Source organism: Mus pahari, chromosome 22 (assembly GCF_900095145.1).
Source record: "Mus pahari chromosome 22, PAHARI_EIJ_v1.1, whole genome shotgun sequence".
NCBI lineage: Eukaryota > Metazoa > Chordata > Mammalia > Rodentia > Muridae > Mus > Mus pahari.
Genome location: NC_034611.1, coordinates 32225940 through 32248180, shown reverse-complemented (window position 1 = coordinate 32248180; position 22241 = coordinate 32225940). Strand labels below are relative to the sequence as shown.

The 22241-nt window shown below is 41.9% G+C and overlaps 1 protein-coding gene across 2 annotated transcripts in view; it reads right to left on the bottom strand.

Moving 5' to 3' along the window:
* Gpr63 (G protein-coupled receptor 63) overlaps positions 1 to 16969 on the bottom strand; it is a 45427-nt gene extending 28458 nt beyond the window's left edge. The window contains exon 1 of one of the 2 annotated variants that reach the window (XM_029533388.1): positions 16919 to 16969. The gene's annotated coding sequence lies outside the window, so the exon portion shown is untranslated. Of the gene's footprint in view, positions 1 to 9503; positions 9773 to 16918 lie in introns of those variants that run through there. The other variant, XM_021222394.2, reaches the window with a different exon arrangement.
* Between the last annotated feature and the right edge of the window lie 5272 nt (positions 16970 to 22241).

Here is a 22241-nt window from a genome sequence, read left to right as displayed (position 1 = left end):
ACCTTGACTACCTCAGTAGGAGGTACAACCTTGACTACCTCAGTAGGAGGTACAACCTTGACTACCTCAGTAGGAGGTACAACCTTGACTACCTCTGGATCATAACGTCTGTGTGTTGACTCTCAGGAAAACACTTCCCAGGAGATTTCACCTCAGTGATACTGGTCTCTTCTTAATCACCAGTCATCTCTCGGCTCTAGCCAACCAGCAATGAGTATTTCAGAAGGGCAAAGGTTTCAATTTAGTAGTTTTAGTATCCTATAAATCATATCTGGTTCTTCCGCCCAGAAACCACATTTTTCCAGCTAACCAGAACCACAGAATCTTAATTCGGAAGAACAAACGGTCCTGATATAACCTTAAACTTCTCTCTGAGACTCTTCAAGTCAAACCTCCATCTTCTACATTGCACTCAGCATTCCCATCTCACAAGCTCCAAAGTCCTTCCATAATCCTCCCCTCAGACAACATGGCCAGGTCTGTTGGGGCAATACCTACCAATCCAGGTATGAACTTGTTTTAGTTAAGTTCATTGCTATGGCTATGACCAAACGCCATGGCCAAAAGCAAGTTGGGAAGGAACGATTACTTGGTTTATACTTCCATATTGCAGCTCATCACTGAAAGAAGCCAGAACAGGAACTCAAACAGGGCAGGAACCTGGAGGCAAGAGCTGACGCAAAGCCCATGAAGGGGTGCTGCTTACCGGCTTGTTCTATGTGCCCTGCTCAATCTGCTTCCTTATAAGAACCCAGGACCACCAGCCCAGGGATAGATAGCACAACCACAATGGGCTGGGCCCTTCCCCATCAATCACTGATAAAGAAAATACCTTACAGCCAGCCAGATCTTATGGTCCCATCAACTGATGAATGGATAAACAACAGGCATTGCAGTTACAGCTAGACAGTGGAAAGCTGTTAACAACAAAAAGAAATTAAGTGCACGGGTGCTGCGCTATCCACAAACCTCGAGTCTACTCAAAAACGCTATAAGCAAAGACACTCGGCCACAAGAGATCAGGTTCGGTTTATTTGAATGCTCACGTGGGATTCCATACTGCACTGTGGTCGGGACACTTTTCGTTCCCTAACCTCCTATATGCCATAAATAAAAACTCTCAGTAATTCCTTTTCAAATATGAAGTCAGGCAGACTGCCTATCCTTTCATGCCTCCTCACCACCATTGAAAGGTGCATCTAATACACGGTGTAATAGAAACTACGCAGCACGTTCTCCAGCTAGCTTCACACCACCGTAATACAGTTCACACCACCATAATACAGGTAGCTCTTTCTTTGTCTTTTAATTGCTTCAAAATAAGCCTCTCTGTGCCCTACCAGATTTTCTAGAAACAACCTACCACAAAGGTGCCTAGTTTGTTCTAGATCCCCACATGAGACTACAAAATAGCTTGCTTGTTTTTTTTTTTTTTTAATAGCATCACATTCTGTTTCTGACTGGCTGTTCCTGAGAGTTCCAATCAAGCCAATAAATATGTCCCAGGCATCAATCAGGTTGAGGCACAGTACCAGGAGATCGACAGCTGACACCAGTATACGGCATGCTATATGCTAAAGTCAAACAGGGCTGAGGAGGTAGTTCAGTTGGTAAAATACTTGCTGTACAAGCGATAGGACCTGAGTATATACCTGCAGCACCCATATAAAAAGCTAATAAAGGAGGTACATTCTGGAGCTCCAGTGCTGGAGGTATGAGTGAAGGCAAGCACACTCCTGGAGTCCGTGTCTCAGCCACGGATACACACGTCTACCTGCAAACATATCTACGTGAACATATACACACAGAGAAAGAGAAAGGCAAAACAAGAAGACAGGAAAATATTGCACATACCATGGTGTCTCTTTCCTGCCTCAAACCCAGACAATACTTCTGAGACGGTTCAAGCACAGGCTCTTGATGATACAGATAGTTGGGTAGACACAATCCCCCCCCCATACACAGCTTCACCACCCTACCTCACCCTAATCAGTCAGGCACAGTTTCTCACATTGTATAATAGGAACTTCATGGCAGGCACTCTGAAGACCTTCACCTCACCAGAGACCTCAAATCATATATAACAGTTGGTCATTTAAAAAAAAAAAAAAAAACGGATCCCCTTCCCCTAGATGGACTACCTGGTCTGGTTAGCCTCAGTGGAAGAGGATGCGGTTAAGCCTGCTTCGACTTGATGTCCCAGGGAGAGGTGGGTAACCAAGAGAAGCTTTCCCTTCTTCTCTAAGGAGAAGGGGGGGTAATGGGAGGAGACATTTGTGAGGGTAGGACTCAGAGGGGAAGGGGGGGCGCTTTGATAGGGATGTAAAATGAAAAAATAAATAATGGAAAAAAAAACCTACTGAGGGCAAAGGTAATTTAATTAAATATATGCAGATCATATGAAAAAGGGGGGGGGTATAGGCCATTGGCTCCCTGATCCTACACTGTGTAAATATAACTCAGTATCATGGCAATTTTAATGATGAACACAGAGGGAAATATGGAGTTAGCAGTCTGTTTTCCTGAGCAGGAAGCTAGAAAAGTCACGCAGAAAGAGAAGCACAGAACTAAAGATCACAGGGCTCTCAATGTGTCACTGCAGCACAGGGCTGGAGACCAGCAGTGACTCATCACAGAGCGGGGAGGGTCTGATCTGACCTCCAGTCACTGTCACTTCTCAAAATAACTCCAGCAAGCTTAAGAGGATTCGAATGGTCTAAGGTCAGATTCAAAATACTCAAAGCTCAAAATTTACGAAAGATGACTTTGGCTGTAGTATTCGAAGTAGTTATAAGACAAAACCACAAATGCCCACAATGCTACCATACACCAATTAAAATTACCTTTACTCACTTACTATGCCCCAGTACCCCATCTTATGACTATGACACAGCCCTTTCATACATGCTAAGAGCCCTTCCCTCCTTGCTTGTTCCCTCTCTCCCTCCCTTCTCTCTCTATCAAAAGGATAGGTTATCATCTATCCAAAATGCTTAGGATCACAAGGTTCCACATTTGGCAACGTTTTAGAATTCGGACGACTTTGAAATATGAAAATAGAAATGTTCTGCAGTCGAAAACTTTGGGGCATGAGAGAGTTTGAAAATATTAGATTTTTGGAGCATTTGGGACTTGAGATTTTCAGACTGTGACGTCCAATTTGTGTGCGGTGTCTGTTCAGAGTTTGAGAAGGAACCAAACAGGAATCTCGTGAGCTTACAGAACTGAAAGTCTTGTGAGGAAACTCACAGGAAACACTCAATAATCTCTCTGGGCTCCACCAGGCTTCACACACTACTCACGCCAGGCTATTGCAAGACTGCAAAGTGAGGAAACATATTTCCTCATTTACTCCATCATGATCATTGATAAATCTCATACTTCCAGGAAAAATTCACATACTGAACATGAATCTATTTTTGTTTCAAAGGTATAGATTATATATTCTTTTTGGTAGGGAAGGAATAGAAAAAGAGGGGGTTATAAATAATAAAGAAAAAAACAAAAACAAAATAAAAACCACACTATACTTAAATAAAATTTTAAAAAATGAATATGTGTCCTGACCAAAAGTTCTTTTTTATGTTTTATGGTTTTTTTTCTTTTTTAAAAATGAATATGAATACTCACTTGTGTGCCAGAAGAGGGCAACAGATCCCATTATAGATGGTTGTAAGCCACTATGTGGATGCTGGGAATTGAACTCACTACCTCCTCTTAGCCACTGAGCCATCTCTCCAGCCTCCCCTTTTTATGTTTTCTAAAACTGAATTGTTAGTAAATAATTTTAAATACAAGAATATTATGTGTCTCTTAGAATTTCACTGGCTGAAAGATTCTCTACACTAACTTCTGTCACGAGGTCAAATTCATTTATAAAATTATCTCCTCTAACAACACAGTTCTACTATTTCTAAATTCTGCCATTCAATAAGGATTACTATCCATAAAGTAACCCAGTAAGGCTGGTCCAATAAGGTCCACCATGACTTACAGGGTCACTGTAAACTCAAAGTATTCTATATGCTTTCTAAAATATTCCATATTCCATGAACCCTGCTCAGTGTCAAGAAAAATAGCTTAGCAGAGAAGAAACCTGTTAAAAGAAAATCTGCAATAGCCATTTTCAATTTTAAAAAAAAAATCAAGCAGAACAGTGACATGCTTCAGCAGGTGGCAGGAGACACTAAACACCAAGGGCTGTCATCTCACCTTCACACGTGCACACAAGGACAAAATAATTTTAAAACAGTAAAGACGTTTCAAATCTACTTAAAAATATAAAACTTAAAAAGCTAAATTCTAAACACTAAGGAAATATATCTCAAGAGTCACAAAAATCTCAAGAGAATAAAGGCTAAGGGGTCCCAGTACTTGCCTGTCACTGAGGTTCCCACCAGTCATGGGCATAAGGGGTGTTGTCATTCAGTAAGGTCCCTGCTGCTCTCAGACAAAAGAACCAGCAGAGACTGGGTAAGTTCACAGAGTGCTGATGCAACTGGAGAGACTGAAGACCCAGAGCCTAGAGGGAATTCACTGGCCCTGTGTCAAGTGCACACAAATGGCCAGAGCTGTGATTCCTGAACGTCTTCTTAACTAAAGAAGAAGGAAAAGGCACAAAATAACACTATAAACATCACTATGCTTGTGTGGCGTTTCTGAGGCTTTATTATATCTTACTCATGCCCTTTTTCAAATGATTCTTCCAGCAGAACAGCCTATAAAGAGGAATTGATGCTAAGAAGTGATATATATATATATATATATATATATATATATATATTTGCCTAACAGCTAATAAAATAAGCCTGAAAATTCTCTTTACATTCGTGGTTTCTGTTGTGCAGAAAGTTGAATAGGAAAAAGAAAAAAGAAATTTAATGGAGTTCTAGAAAAAGATATCATTTACTGAATGACCACATCTCCATTGAAATTAGATACAAAGGAGACTGACCCTTCCTTTGAGCTAAACTGGTATAGAGTGCAGTTCTGGAAAAAAGCACCTTCCATTACCTGCCAGAGAGACCCATTTTCCTGGAAGCCCAGTATAAGCTGAGTGAAATTATAATTTAAGATTATATCTTAAACTAGAATCCAGTTTAACTAAACTAGTTCAAGATTAGAGAGAACTTTTACTCTGGTGATTTTTTTGTGTGTAATGTAAAGAGAATTAAGATAAGAAAAATATTTTAACGCTAGGAATGCAGGAACAAATTATTTCCTAAAGAGCACAGTAGATCTATGAGAATAACCCTAGCAAAGACTCCCTGTAACAGAGGGCACAATGCCTGACTCTGCCTTCTTTTGTAACCTGGCAAGGCCTCAAGTGGAGGGACTGGGACATTAACCCATCCACAAAGCCTTCAACCTATAGTTTGTCCTGACTGCAAAACCAGCAAAGACACCAGAGAGACTTCATCCAGGAGCTGATGGGAGCAGATGCCGAGTGCCAATGTCAAGCACAAGGTGGGAGCTAAGGGAGGCCTGGGGAGGAGGAGGAGGAAGGATCGGAAGCCGAGAAATCAGAGACAAACCAAGAGAACATGGTTCGCAGAGTCAACTGACTGGGACTAATGCGAGCGTGCATAGACCAGGGAGTGAGTCTGTGGGAGCCTGCACAGATGTTATGGCTGAGAAGCTCGGTGTTCGGGTAGAAATCCTAACAGTGGGGGCAGGTGTCCTCTCTGACTCTTTTGCCTACTTGTGGGATCCTGTCCCTGCTACTGGGTTGCCTTGTCCATGACGTGAGGGTAGTGCCTGGTCTTCCGGAAGCTTGGTAAGCCAAGTTTGGTCGATGTCCCTTGGAGGCCTGCTCTTTTCTGAGGGGAGCCCGAAAGGGGTGTGGATGTGGGAGAGAGGGGAGTTTGTGGGGAAGAGACTGAGGAGAAGGGAGAAAGGAGAAACTGTGGTTGGGATGTAATAAATGAGAGGATAAAAATAAGAAAAAGGAAAAGGGGGAGAAAGGAGCACACCAAAGGAAAAAGCTTAACTCTCCTTTCCCAGTGATGGGCAGCCATTCTAATCACTGATGAACGGAACACTGACCGAAAGGGAGCCAAGCCAATAGCCCATTTCGTATTACCTTAAACAAGTCATTGACATTATTTTCAGGTTATGTATACTTGTAGAGGGATCTGTGCACACAGATGCAGGTGCCAGAGGAGTTGGACACCCCAGAGTTAGAATAATAGGTGGCTGTGAGCCTCCTGGCATGTGTGTTGAAAGCCAGGTCCTCTACAAAAGCAGTACATGGTCTTAGCTGCTGAGCCATCTCTCCAGCTCTTATTAACCATCTCTCTCTCACCACTGTGCTTGCTTTTACTGCTAGTTTATAGTAAATGTGTATTGGGTGACACAAAGGCTGAGGTCTTCGGCCTCTTTCTGTTTGTCTATTCATAACAAAAGTTGTACCCATGTTGCTGTATTGTATGGAGTAAAAGGAAAAAGTAAATATATTTGGCTTAGTCCATTTTGGTTTGAAAGGCTAGAATAGAATACCTGAGATTAATAATTTATGAAGAGAATTCATTTGGGTCACAGTTTTGGAAGTGATTAAGAGACTCTGGCATGTCAAATGACCCTCACACGAGGGTGTGTAGCACCACTTGGTACAGGAAAGAAAAGCATGATAGCTATGCATGTGAGAGAGAGAGAGAGAGCAGGGACACAGAAACCAGCTACAGATGGCCAAACAAACCAGAGAGATGACCCAGAAGTGAAGAACCCTGGCTGTTCTTCCCAAGGACTCCTAACACATGATGCCTTACAATTGTTTGTCACCCCAGTCCCACAGGATTCAATGCCCTGTTTTGACCTCCAAAGACACAGGATACACATGGTACATAGGTTCAGGTAAAACACCTATACATGTAAAATAAAACAATTTTTTTTTTTAAAAAAAAGAAACTCTCAGAGTGCCCAGCTCACACTTATGAAAAAACAGATGTTTCATTTATTTTGCATTTATATGTGTATATTTATACGTGGGTATTCTCATGGGTTAGGTGCACATGTGTGCAGGGGAGCATGCATGTGTGTGTGTGTTCACATGGAGACCTCAGATGTCATCATCAACCAAAGCAATGAGCTCAGTTAAGAGCAAGCGCGAAGAAGGGACATGTCATCCTGATTAACTTTATCTGTCAACTTGATAAAGCCTGGAGTCATCTGAGAGGAAGCTATATAACATTGTCTTATGGAACTATCTGCAGGAGGTAGTCTTGATTACTAATTGATGCGGGAGTCATAGCCTATGGTGGGCATCGCCATCCCTTGACAGGTGGTGCTGGACTACATAAAAGCCAGCTGAGCATCAACATAAAACACACACAAGCATGACTCCACCTGAGTGCTGTTCAATCCCAGCTTGAGCCCCTTCCTTGATGGGCTGAGACCCGGAAGCTAAGCAAATGAATCCCTGCCTGCCTGCCATTGATTGCTGTTGGAACAAGTGCTTTACCACAGAAACAGAAAGGAAGCTAAAACACAAACCACAAAGACTTCAGGTACAGAAGCTATTCGACAAGGAATACATTAAACAGTAAGGGATTGTGTTAAGCATATTTGGGAAAGTACCGAACACTCATGTAGAAATGAAATATGCCTGATATGCCTGATATGCCTGATATTAACAGTAAGTCAACAAAACAGCTTGTTACCGAAGTAAATTAACTCTGCCTGGGAATGGACAGTTCCCTGAACACTATGAAAAGCTGTATGGGAGTGAGAAGTGTATGAGAAAAGGTAGAAGAGATGAGACAATGAAATATATAAAAGGACTAATAAACTTGCAACCAGAGGGTAAGATGATCATAAAATAATATTTACAGAATAATCAATGGAAGGTTTCAGAATTACCAAAAATGCTATGTTCAAATAGAGTCAATCTTACTAAAAAACATTAGCAAGAAATAAACGGGAAGAGTGCTTAGTTCCCACTCAGAAACAACAGACTGAAATTTGTAACATACATGTGCACACACACAGACACACAAGTACCCACACAAGGAACTATCTTTGTGGAGAGACTATCTTTAAAAGATCTTAGAAGAACTATTTCCCTGACGAGGGGGGCAAACAAACTTGATTGCTCAATTCTCCACGGCAATAATAAAATGTAGATGATAATGGAATCATATTTTGTGATATGCTATAAGTAATTATATATCAAAAAGGAATTGGATACCCAGAGGATCTCTCTTCAAGAAAGAAGGTAATTAAAATCATTATTATAAACAAACTCTCCCCACACACTCGCTCAGCAAAGGAAAAGTAAGGATATTTGTCAGACAAAGAAAATTCCCCAGACAGAAGACCTGCTACACAAGGCAGATGAGAAAGTACAGTCAACATACACAATTACATATATGTGCGGGATATAACAACCAAAAGATCACTTTAGAAGAAAAAAAAAACTTACTAAAAAGCATTAGCAAGAAATAAACTGGAGGTAAGGTTATATGCATTGCTCTTAGGAATTAATAATTTTTAATAAGGAACGTTAGGCCTCATTAGAAATACAACCGTCAGTGAATTAAACAATAGAAAAATTTCTCACATGTCTTCACTCTGGAAGCTAAAGTCCAAGATGAAAGTAACACCAGGATCAGGTCCTTCCTATCTTGTTCAACTTTCAAGTGGCCTTTCCTCTCAACATGCAGAGAGGAAGGGAAATCTCTGTGTCTGGTCTTACCAGATCAGGGCTACCAATAAAGTTCATTCAGCCTGAATTAGCCCATTATAGACACGATCTCCAGATAGGAACTTAGGCCTTCCATATATACATATATACATTTGGAAGGACACAATTCAATTCAACAATAGAAGGTGAAGATATTAATAACCACAGATGAATAAAGATGAATAATTATAATAAAATTATCTGGTTCATCACTAAAAAGTATACAGAGCATCCAGCCAGTGCCTTAAGCTCATTTAGTAAACAGAATACTAAAAATAAAAGGGAGAATCAATCTATCCAAAAGCAGGTTAAGACAGGAAAGAAGATGCAGAAAAAGCAGAGAGAAAAAAAAAAACATGACTATAGATCATAATTAAATCTGAATTTAACAATCTTCACTCCAAATACAAAGGACTAAATTCTCCAGTGAAAACCAGATTTGGCTATTCCATACTAACAAGAAACACATCCAAAACTAAAATGGCACACATCTAGTTTCAATTGCAAAAAGAAGAATAGCACATAAAACCAAACACGATCTATATGGAACAATGTATTGTTTCTTTACTAACAAAGGAAAAAGATTTTTAAGTCAAATAACAGTATCAGAGATAACGTCATCATATATGCCAAATGGTTTAATTTACCACAAATAAATTTTTAAAATTTAAACTTACATCTAATAATAGTCCTTAAAAAGCAAAACAATTATCTACATGAAAATGATAAATCCAGAATTAAAAGCTCAGCAGTTGAATTTTTAAGCAGACAAAAACATTACTAAAGAGTTAAACAACATGATTAGAAACAATGAAATACATACTGTTTCCAACTGACACGTGAAACCTTCATTAAAACAGCATACCTGCTATAGCCCACAACACTAACAAGCATCAAAGATCTGGTATGATACAGAACAATTTGCCTCAACATATCTCAAACAGAATTCAAGAAAAATAGCAATAAATAGCCAGAACCTCCAGTCTTAAGAACTGGAATCAAAATACAATACATAGGGCTGGAAAGATGGCTCAGCAGTTAAGAGCACTGGTTGATCACCCAGAGGACCCAGGTTCGATTCCCAGTACCCACATGGCAGCTCATAACCATCTGTAACTCTCTAGTCCAAAAAAGCTGATGGCTTCTTCTGGCTTCCACAGGCACTGCACACCCGTGGTACACAGACACATGCAAGCAAAACACCCCCACACACGACTAACTGATTAGGTAGATAAAAAGAAATCAGAGAAAAAAAACTTCGAGAGGCACGACTTTTAAAAATTATTCTGACAAAGAACTAAAATGGTGAGATGAGGGGAATCTCTATGTAGTCCTTGAATAAAGCAAGAGTGAGGCGTGCAAGCTAAATGATAGGAATAGGGTGAAAGAAATCCAAACACCATCAAAGAGAATATACATATAAGTGAGAAATAAGCACATAACAGAGATGGAAAACGGAAAATTCAGAGAAGTTATATACTACAATATTTAAAAGGGAAAGGGGTGAAGGAGAAGGACAGAGTAGCCGCAATGAGAGGGAAATGACCAGCTGTACCACAGCAGCCAGAAAGTCATTCTATGATATGATGGAACACTTGGTTCTGTCTTTTAAAACACAGCAGTAGTGACAAAAGTCTTTTCATATGGAACACAGGGTCCCCAATGGAGAAGCTAGAGAAAGTACTCAAGGAGCTGAAGGGGGCTGCAACCCTGTAGGTGCAACAACAATATGAACTAATCAGTACCCCCTGAGCTTGTGTCTCTAGCTGCATATGTAGCAGAAGATGGCCTAATCAGGCATCATTGGGAAGAGAGGCCCCTTGGTCTTACAAACGTTATATGACCCAGCACAGGGGAATGCCAGGGCCAAGTAGTGGGAGTGAGTGGGTAGGGGAGCAGGGGCGGGGGGTGGGGTATAGGGAACTTTTGGGATAGCATTTGAAATGTAAATAAAGAAAATAATAATCAATTAATTAATTAATTAATTTTTAAAAAGAAAAAAAAATTGTGAAACTCATAGAAAAGAAAAAACACACATACACACACAAAAATAAACTTTGGCCCAAATGACACTGATAAATTCCAAAATCTTAAAAGTGAGACCTCATATGTAGCTAAACTGTCAGAAAGCCCCCAAGTAAACAAAAATAGGAAATCAGCTATTTTAGGACAAGGCAGGAGTAACATTGTTCCCAAGAAGATATTCTGCACTTCCCCATAAGTGCTCAGCCTCTTCAAGAAAAGACATGTTCAAGAGGTGCGCGTCTACTCCATCCATGCCAACATACAGATACATCGTTCCCAACGTCCGTGCGTTACAGGTGGGTCACCAGCTAGTGGATCACTCAGAGACGAGTGGATCTCAGTGATCTCAAGAGCTAGCACGGAGTCAGTGGGAGAGGCCGCTGATGCAGTCATACCTTTATGACTTTACTGGGGGTACTGAAAACTCTGTGGATGAGACCTAGTTGGGAGTAGGCCGCTGGGACACTGTCCTTGGAGACTATAGATTTTTGCTGGTCTCTGCCTCTTTGCTTTCTGACTTTCATGAGGCGAATCGCACCTCTTCCTCCATAGGCTCATTTCACCATGACATAATCTTCACTTTAGTCCCAAAGAAATAGAGGCAGGTGACCTTAGACGACAACGCCTGAGACAATGAGCAAAACAGCTAAGAAATACACTTGATTTCAAGTATAAAGTCAGAGTAAAACACCAGCTTGGAAGATAACAGTGAACTAAGCTTGATCTAGACAAAGAAACAAGCTTCCATTCTGGGGTTGGGGGGGCTGGTCCCGAAAATGAGAGAGAGAGAGAGAGAGAGAGAGAGAGAGAGAGAGAGAGAGAGACTGAGGCAGCACTCTGCACGTCTGATGCTAAATTCTACAAATAAAGAATGGGCATGGAAACCGCAGCCATGATGCATTTGAGAGTCATGTTCGATGGTTAAAGATAACTTCAGTTCTAAGCATGAGGAGCCTCACACACGTTCTTTTCCTGTCGATGCCCATTCTGCATCTCTTGTTCTGTTACTGAAATAACTGCATTTTAAAGATACTCAGCATGACACGTATCTGGTTTCAAAGATAACGTCTGGCTAAGAAATCATTTTATAGGATGGACAGAGGAAAGAAAGACCAATACAAGTATATGGGTAAAATACGGACCCACATGTGCAGACGCAACTCAAAGCAAAGTTCTGTGCATGTAAACCTTACAAATTTACTATCAAGGTTAAAGTTATAAGAGCTGGTATCATAGGTTCTTTAAGTTTTAAATATGACTACATAATAAGCAATATTCATTAAATCCCAGAGCAGTTATGTATGCCTCCAAGTGTGTGGGCCAGAGGACAAGCATGAATAAAGGAGACTGAAATTGCAGAGAGAATAATACTCTCCCCACACCCTGTCATCTGCTGTATTTCCTTAAATGCAAATAGCATTTACAGCTGTGGCTGAGCACTAATGGACAGCCTGGGATTAAGGCTAAATCTCTGTGAACATCTGGGATTGTTTCATTTAGAGAAAATGAGAACAATCCTGAAATTCTGACTTGGGGCTTCTCTATGAAGAAACGCAGGACCTATAGAGGAAAAAGAAGGGGATGTTAACGGGTGCCTAGACTTTTCCATTAGGAATAGCAAAGGACCTGCAGGTCAGTGTCCTTATTTCTCTCACAAAACTCTGCAGTTGTGATATTACTCAATGTAAACAGCCTCAGGTGAGGATAAAAATTAGGTTCTAAAAAGATTCTCCCTGCCCTACAGTAGCAGAGGAAGAGGAAGAGGGAAGTGAGGAGGAAGAGGAGGAGAGAGGGAAGGAGGGGGAAGAATAAGGGGAAGGAGGAGGAAAAAGCTGGAGCAGCAACAACAGTGACAGCACCCTGTCCTTTATTATCACATATATACAATAAATCATAGTGTATCCGTAGAAAACAGTATTCAACACATCAATGTTGTACGTCATTTCATGACCTGGAAAGTGGCCACAGAGCAGTATATAAAGTTAGAAACTAAAATATTTTCTACTCACATATGAAATATACAATAAAATGCTAACAGTAATCACCTCACTGTAGTTCTTTTCTTTTTGCTTATCTGGATAGATTTCCTATACTAAATACATGTCATTTCTACAATGAGAAAAACTATTGCCGTGTGAGAATGAAGACTAGGGAGCCAAAGGCTTAAACTCAAATATACATGAAATAAAGAAACAGAGGGAAGACATTATCAATGGCATTTCAGCTTTAAGTGGGGGCAAAGTTACCCAACTCATAGAAAATGGGCAAACCTTGAACTGAAAATCGGTAATAAATATACCATGGAAGAAGTAGACAATGCAAAGAAAATAAGCAAGTACTCCGAGTCAATGAACTGAGAAAAATCAGGAATGGACTCTTGCTAGTGTTTGACACTAAAACTTTAGGTTGTCTGGGTTTGTGTGGGTTTAATCAAAATGGAGCAAGTAGGACCCATCTCTTGACACCCGGGTGAAAAGCGATGGAGTAAAAACAATGTTAAGATAGTACTGAATAGCGATAGTACTGAAACACTTCCCTCTGGAAGGCAGGGGATCCATCACAGGCCCTTTCCTGCCTCATTCCTCTTTGTACCCAGCATCCTTCTTAGACCAGCAGAGAACAAAGGACTCGCAGCAGACACCTTCAGCCTAGGACCAAAAACCCAGCAAACAAGTTATTTGATTCTTAGTTAATTTCCAGTCAAAATGTTAATTCTCATCCACACTTGGGCCTTTTAAAAATCTCTACCAATGTTCTTTCTCTAAAAAAAATCTCCTAGGCCTTTTTTTTTTTTTCTTTAAGAAAATAGGACAAGACGAGGTGTCTCCCTTTGGTAGGTAGGCACTACAATGCAGAATGATGTCCGTCTTTTCCGCACCAATCTCCTCAAGGGTTTCTCCCAGTGCTTCCTACAGACTGAGCTGCTCTGGGCAAATGAAGAAAGTTAGCCGAGAAGCTTCGGCCAAAACTTCGCAAAAGGTATGTAAAATACATGAATAAATTATGAGGGTTTCAACTAGAAATTACCTAGGAATCAATCAGCATGTAGGTCAGGTGATTGACACAGGATCTGACTGGGTACTTCCTTAATCTTAGTTGGGCCTAGACGGGCATAATTTCTTTTGCATTATTTATGAAATGAATGCTGAAAACAATAATGTTACTATTAATTTCAATCTGTGACCAATAGTGAACCCTCTTAACTGCAAATACACACATTTTTCTCCAAAAACCTTTGAGCTGAGTTAAAAATCCCACCTAGATGCTCCTTCCGCTTACAGCAGTCAGGAGTGAACTTTCCAGTACACTTGAGTTTCGTTCTTTAAGTAATAAAACCTTCTGTCATACAAACAGAAATGCACACAAATTATCCTTGCCAGTTTTCTCCATATCTATTGGTGTAGGGGCAAAAGGCATTGTATCCTATGTGCCAAGCTCAAAGACAGAAACAGCTTGTCGCCAACTTGAGAAACCATTTTTAACAAGCAGGGCCTGCTGTCTCAAGCCAGCTAAACACCGAAGCATGCTGGGCTGCCCACACTGCAAATTATGTGGAATGTTCTCCATGTTTTGTGGTTGCGAGAGTACGGATTTTGTTCATCGTCCAGTTCAAACTAAAAGACACGTCTGACCTTACACAGAAATCTCCCAAGTAATTCAAACTAACTGACAAAAATCCCATCAGCTTCAAAAACATAAATAAATAAAAAGACTGTTTCCTAGTTCAACATTTCAAATGTGATTTTTTTCCTTAAGTTAAGAGACATGACGTAAAGTTTAAGAAACTCCCCAATGTATTTCAAGGGAACAGTAAGAACTCACCCTACTCGTGGCTGGTGGCTGTCAAGAGCAGAGGGCAGGATGTTATGAGGAAGACACTTGCAACGATGTAAAGAGCATTTATAGCAAAAACAAATTGCAAAGGTATTTCCCAAATAGATAGCAAATTAAAGCAAAAATTAAAAAAAAAAAACACTCTAATGGGTTACTAATTCCATCTCTAATATTCATGTACACATTGGAACCTCAGCATCAGCTGTGGAAAGTGACTGCTCCAAAGTCACTTGTTACCCTTAACGGTGCTGGCCGCACTGTACTCTGGGTACTGTTTACTGAACCATCAGTGGGCCACTCTCAAATCAGACAACTAACGAGTTTTCACGGAGGGGAGCGGAGAACGTCCTCTAGGTTTGCTACTGAGGTCAACTTTCTAAGTTGTAAACCGGAGAAGAATCACCAGAGGTCATTTCCGATGTGCTGAAAATCTAAGTTTTGCCTAGAGAATCACCTTCTAATGGAAAAAAATTTTTTGAGCCTGAGAAAAATGCCTGATTCAATCCACCCCAGTGGTGGGGTTGCTTTGAAAGATAAATGTGTGTTTAAGATCTTTGGTAGAGGGCATGCTAGTCCAAGCTTTATAAGAGTTGAGGTGTTTGTTAGAAAGCAGTACTCTTTCACTAAAATGTTCAAAGATAACCAACCCTAGCAAGAACAGTTCTTAGCTTCTAACCATGTAGATCTGCTATTCTTAGTGAGCATGTGCCACTGTGTCCCTGAATGATCTCCCTGTGACAGGTGACAGAGATACATGACAGACAGATACACGGCTTGTGTGACATCATTATATCTACATAAATCTATATGCATGCACGTGAGTACAGAGAAAAGATCTCAAAAAGAATCCTCATACAATATATGTCCCAAGTCAAGTATACCGATATAATCTCAAAGAAGCACATTGATCAGAACTCAGTCACATCCACCTTTAGAACATCAAACTCTTACCAACTTGCCCAAAGTACAACCAACGTAAGGGACAATTGCACCCCGAGTTAGGGCTTTAAGTATGAGACTTCTAAGCAAATAGTTCTCCAAGAATGTTGACAGAAAATTACACACAAACACACATCAGAACTGATGGTTAAAACAGCTCTGTAAGCATTTTCTGGTAATACATACATACACACATAGATATACATATACACATATATACATATATGTGTATATATACATACATATATGTAACAAAGTGAAAAAATTATATTCCAAGACAAAAAAAAAAAATCAATGTCCCTTTTTTTTTTTTACAGTATTAGTGGCTATTTCTGTTATTGCAAAACTTCCATGGTACAGATAAGGCATTTCTTTAGTTATCCTTACTATTTTAGTAGCAAGTATCTTTCTTCCTCATATATGAAACATATGTCTAACAACTTACTCTGAAAAGTTCAGGATCTAAGGGTGAGAGTTTGATGATAACTGTTCCAAGTGAACTGGATGATACAATCGTGTCACTAAAATGTGGGCTATGTGATGCTGTGTAATACTGTACAGAACTCTTTATCAGCACTTTTGACTTCCAGCTGACATCAGATGACCACACTAACAGGAGAACACAGAATGCATGAGCTGAAGGCAGAAAGGTGAGCATGTGGGGCTTCCTTCACATATGAGACACATGGAGAAAGACCGTCCGTATAGTAGATGAACTTTCTATTAGCCTTTATCAAATGATTACTTACCTCCTCCATGGGTAAAAGTGTCTAAAGTCAAGTCAAATTATACAATAAACCAAGTATTGTTTACCATTCTTAGAAATATTACTTCTAAAATCATTAAGAAGGTAGAGCATTTTTAATCTAAGACATGATGAAAAGCAAACTTGTCGATAAACAAAGAAAATCCTGTTTTAAAAGGATGCCGCTAAACCTCACCCCTGCCTTACTGGGGTGGCAGAGGCGGGGGTTGGGGGGTGCATTCTAAGGCGAAAGCCTGTATTTCCTAAGTATTCCAGACAATCCAAATATTTCATCAAAGACTAGATGATCACTTTTGAAAACTGGATCAGCCCCGGGGGTTAATTTCTCATAAAGCTGCATTGCTGAGCTTTTTTAAACACCCGGGCGAACATGCTGAGTCTCAGCCCAGAGTGGAGAGCCCAGGGCGGGAAAGTTCCCGAGGGTCCCAGCCCTCCGTGAGGTCTGCTCGGCGGAGCCCCGGCTGGAGCACCGGGGATCAGGGAGGCCCGAAGCAGCGCGGGGCGTCGGGTGGCCCCGGGAAGCTGCGGTCGCGCCGGGAGCCTCTCCCGGTTGCCGGCTGCCTAGTCAGCCGCTTCCTGCCACTGGGTCCGGGGAGAGCCGCGCTCCGCGCCACCATCCCGCCCGCCCGCACGCCCGCCCAGGATGCGCTCGCCTGCCAGGGACGCGCTCACACCTCGCACAAAAGGCGCCGCGGCGGGACGGCCGGGAGTAGGCGGCCGCTGCCTCCCGGAACTTTGCGGACATCGCACCGCAGCTCCACAGCTCCGAGCCCCCGGCGCAGGAGGAGGCCGAGGCGGCGGCGGAGAGTCGGGGCATCGCCCGGCAGTGCCTCCGCCTTGCCGGCTGCCGGCGGCTCCCGCCCCCGGTTAACCAGCGCTCGCTCTTAAAGGCGCCCGCTGCTGGTTAGGCCGCGAGGTAAGGAAGAGGAGAGGAGTGGGGTGGAGGCAAGGAAAGGGGGAGGGGGCAGCGCAGACAGGATCCCCGGAGACTTCTGCAGTCTAAACTCAGACTCCTCCCGCTCCAGGTCCCCAGGTCACCCCACCCTCATAAACGATCTAAGGGAGTTAGGTGCTCAGACCCTACACCAAGGATGCTTAGCTGCTGCTGGCTAGACCAGGAAACCTCACTTTTGCTTGAACTGCCCAGACTGCTGTAAAGATCTTGATCTTAACACCCCATCCCTGCTCCACCCTTACCATTGAGCTCAAATCGATGCCCAATGGGACCATGCTTCCCTCCGCTGATTGTGCAGCCTCCCGGGTGTTTCTTCATTTCTAACACTGTGAGGAGGGTCTCATCCGGAGCACTTCAAATTGAAGACCAGCTTGGACCCCTACCTGGACCGCTGAAGGCATCGTGAAGTGTCGTGGCAGACATGCCTTGCTTTGACCCATGCTCACTTGCCTGGTGGCTTCCAACTGGATTGCTAGCACCACTGCCCTTCATGATCACCAAACTGGACTCGGGAAGACCCTGAAGGAGAAATACCATCATCAAATCTCAGTAACGGTGCTTTTGAAATGTTGCTTCCAAGTGGTAAATGATACTGTTTTCCTAACCATCATCCACATTTGTGGCAGAGTGGAGAGGGCCCAGGAGGCTCAGAGCACCAGCAGTTTTCCTGACTCCTCAGCAGACCAGCACGAGGGACCATGCATCCAAAGCTGTGCTTGTATCTGTTGGTTTCAATCCTTGCTTCTCAGTCCTGTGGGACCACCACAACAGAAACGGAAAGGAAGACATTAGGCAATTAGGGGTTATGATCTAGCCTGAGCTCCAAACCACCAGTCCCAGCAAAGGACTCTGAAGGTGTGAGTGACATTTTCTAATGCAAAGGAGCTTGCACCATTTAGCCCTGGCTTCAACCAACTTGGTTCTTACCCTTAGGCCACTGTGGAGTACAGGACTGCTTGCAAGAGGTAGAACCAATTTTTGTTACCAGATGGAGAGGAACTAAGCTCCAGGCTTTGAAGAAAAGAAAGCGGGAGGAGGGGAGGGAGGGGAGGAGAAGGGAGGAGAGAAGAGGGGAGGAGGAAAAAGAAACAGGGAAGGCTCAGTAGGAGTGAAGAGAACCTATCATAAAGCAGTCCGGATGGTTGGATCTAATAACCACGACCTAATCCAAAGGGACTTAAGAAAATCTGTAGTGAAGGCTGTGGAATTTGTTGGCTCATATTTATAAAGACTAGTAAATGACGTAGCCACCCCCAAAAGAATATCTTTAAATTTCCTTTTTAAATTTTTGTTTCCACTGGACCCTTAAAGACTCAGTTTCTCTCCACATGTTGCCTGTGTTTTCCTTGTACTGATTCTGTTTTCTCTAAGCAGGAGCTAGTACTATAACTGCAAGCGTACCTCCACCCTTAACATGTGATGTCTTCAGCAAGTGAGCAGCCCAAAGAGCACTGGACCAATGGAATCCTGTGCTTGAGATTTTATTTGACTTTTCCCTTAACTTATGGCACCTTTGCCAGCATATATGTCAACCAATTCTCATTGTTGGGCCTTCTATTTTTAGGTCATCAATTCTCCTGCATAACAGTCTATAGGAATTCTTTCCAAGTGTGTAGTCTTTAACTGGGAAAAATAGGGTTCACAAATAGTCACGTTTTCAGTGTCCCAAGGACACAGGGCCTAACTTCTTTTTTATACTTCAATAACTATTCTGTCTTTTCAGAGCTAGAATGGAGAAGTTGGTGTTTTCCTACCCAAAATGCCAGCTTTCCCACTGGGAAGACAGATCCGTGGGTAAAGCTGATTGCCACCCAAGTTCAGTGACCTGAGTTTGAGTCCCCAAGATGATGGAAGAACTAACTGCCCAACATGGTTCTTTGACCACCACATAGAGGCCTCAGCATGAATGAACCCCCCCCCCCACACACACACAGAGAGAGAGAGAGAGAGAGAGAGAGAGAGAGAGAGAGAGAGAGAGAATGTAATAAAAATTAAAATATGTTAGCTTCTGCTTGTTTCTTCCCACATAGGAAACTTTCTAATTGTCACAGATCTAAACCATTTCATATTTTTCTTTTCACTTGTAAATGTTATAGGATTCCTTACATGTCATATCTATAGCTCTAGAAGAGACTTTAGAACTTCCCTTTCATTTAAGGAATAAAGAAATGAAATCTCAACATCTGACTTGCTGGGGCCACACGGCTGTTCTCTGCTTCAGTTGTGTGCCTGCTTCTAAATGTACAGAAGCGTGATGGAGAATGTGGCCCCACTCCCCATGAAAGTAAATTGAGCTGAGGAGAGATGTCCCTCCAGTGCAGAAACACAATCTTGAGGCATCACAGTGTATCATATAATTTGGTGTAAAAACAAATGGTGAGGGGAGATGGTTCCATCCATCAGTAAAGCACCTGTTGTGCATATGTGAATTCTGATTCTTAGCCAGCCATGGCAGGATGAGCCCAGAATTCAGCAATGGAGAGCAGAAATCGGAGCACCCCTGGAACTTGTCAGTGAGCCAGTCTAAAGGAATCAGTGAGCTCCAGGTTCAATAGAATAGCCTATCTCATAATATGGTGGAGAATGATTAAGAGTCCTAATGTGACCTCTGACCTCCACAGACACACATGTGCACACACTCAGACATGCTCACACACATATGATAAGATCAGGCCTCAAAAATAAGCGCTAGAGATGGGAGTCATCTTAAAAGTGCTTTTGGTTTTGGGTTTTTGTTTTGTTTGTTTGTTTGTTTGCTTGTTTTTAAAGGAAGTGATTCTGCAGCCTTTAAAGACATACAAAGGCAAGAAACACCTGCGTGCATACATAAATGGGAAAAAGCCTTGGTGGGGAAAAGGTATTGCCTTTTGTTGGAATAGAAAAGAGCCCTGGATTTTCTGGCTTAGATAAAAGTCTCTAATAGGCCCAATATTATTTTCTCTGTGTGTGTTAGAGGCACAGACTAGAAATCTCACCTCGTATATGCACTAAGCAAGTGCTCTACCACACGGCTAAATGCCTAGACTCTACCGTTATTGCTCTCATTAGACAAAGTAAAAACCTGTGTACTCCTTTAAAATATTCACTCATTTTTAGATATTATTGTCAGTACGTTCCATCATATATGTTCAGAGTGATGTAAATGCTGTCTTCCTTTCAGTCATGTTCAAGGTTAAGTTCAAAAAGCCTTGTTTCCGAAGCCAAATAGACTAGATACGAAACTACTTTTCTGGCAAGATATTAAGCAAATAGTGTCTTTCTAAGACTCAGTTTCTCGCTAGGTAAGCCGGCACATTGCTTTTGTCCTGGCAATCAGGGGGCTAATGGAGGAGGATCATGAGTTCTAGGACAGCTGGAGTAACATGCCAAGTCCCTGTCTCAAAGGAAGGAAAAGAAGCCTCGCTCCATATGTACCCAAGGTTTACAGCATAGCCAGGTACACAGGGTAAGGCCTATAAATGGTTGATCTAATGCTAGCTCAACTGAAATTTCTCAGCACTGACTACACATTCGAATCACCAGAAAACTTGCTAAAAATAGCACCTGGGACCCACCCTCAGTGAAGCTGGACAGAAATGAAACAGAAGCTCCTTGGCGATTCGGATTCGCCATGGCTGGGAGCCCCGGGATGTCCACACAGCAGAATTCATCTAGACCTGGGGAGCATGATGGTATGGGAGCTCTTTCTTCCATACCCACAGTGATCCTGACGGATCTTTCTGGGTTTGCAGCGGTGCTACAGAGCATGGCAGGCAGGTGGTAGACGTCTAACTGCTTTCCGCTCTGCACTGCCCCTGAAACATTCTCAGCTGTGGTGCAGACCGCATGTGGTTTATCTCAGTCGGCAGCACGGCCTGAATCCTAAGCCATAATCTCTTCTGTGCCTTTCTGCATGTATAATTTATGGGCAGTTATCAGCACATGGGAGTCTCTGGACGAGTTAAAAGGGAAGAAAACACCACCAAAGAGTTCCTCAGGAAGAGGTCTAGAAGCAAGAAATAAGTGGTTTTGGATCCCTGGATAATTAAAATAAAAATCACACATTTAATTTTAACTATTTGATTCTGACATTAATATGATGTGTGTGTATATATATATATGTGTGTGTGTGTGTGTGTGTGTGTGTGTGTGTGTGTGTGTTTGTGTACTCGTATTGCCCCTTCTAAATATAGTAGTGATGTGCTTATTGGAAATTTTATTAATATTAATTCCTCTTAAATGTCTTAAATATAAATTCCTCATAACTGTATTAGTTACTTTTCTGTTGCTGTGCTAAAACACCTTAACCAATTTTTGGTGGTGAGGAGGGGGCTATGGATTCTGAGCAAGAATCCATGTTGCAGCAGAAAGCTGAAAGTCCACAGTCCTCTTCAGAACAAGAACAGAGAGGCCAAGCTTTCAGAAGTGGGCTAACAGTGTAAGTCTCAAATTCCACCCCTAGTGATGTACTTCCTCCAGGAAGGCTGCACCTCCTAAAATTCTAGAACCCTCCCAAATAGTACCACTAACTGGAGACACGTATTCAAATATATGAGCCTATGAGGGACTGTGGACTTGGCCCAGCCAGCTAGGCTCAGTCTCCACAGATCAAAGGGAATGGCAAATATCTGAGTGAGGTAAGCAGAGGACTCAAGATTAGCACAAAGAAGCCACTTCTTACTTTTATTATTAAAGCAAGCAAAACATGAGGTGACGCTCATAGTGTAAGCAAATGCAAGTACAGTTGGCGATACACCTAGCGTTGCCTCTTATCATCTCGGCCTTGTGAAGTCTTGCCCACAGAGATAATGAGGATGTGTCATAAATTCCCTTTATGCCCTTGCTTTCAAGTGAATTTGTTTATCATAGTTTATGCATTTCTTTCTAAAAGGCCGCCCTGTGGGAAGAACATTCTGCCCTTGGCCCATACATAGTTCACAGTAAGTTCACAGCTTTTTTGTTTGTTTGTTATTTGTTTCTTTGTTTTTGTTTTTTTTAACTTACTTTATTAGATATTTTCTTCATTTACATTTCAAATGCTATCCGGAATGTCCCCTATACCC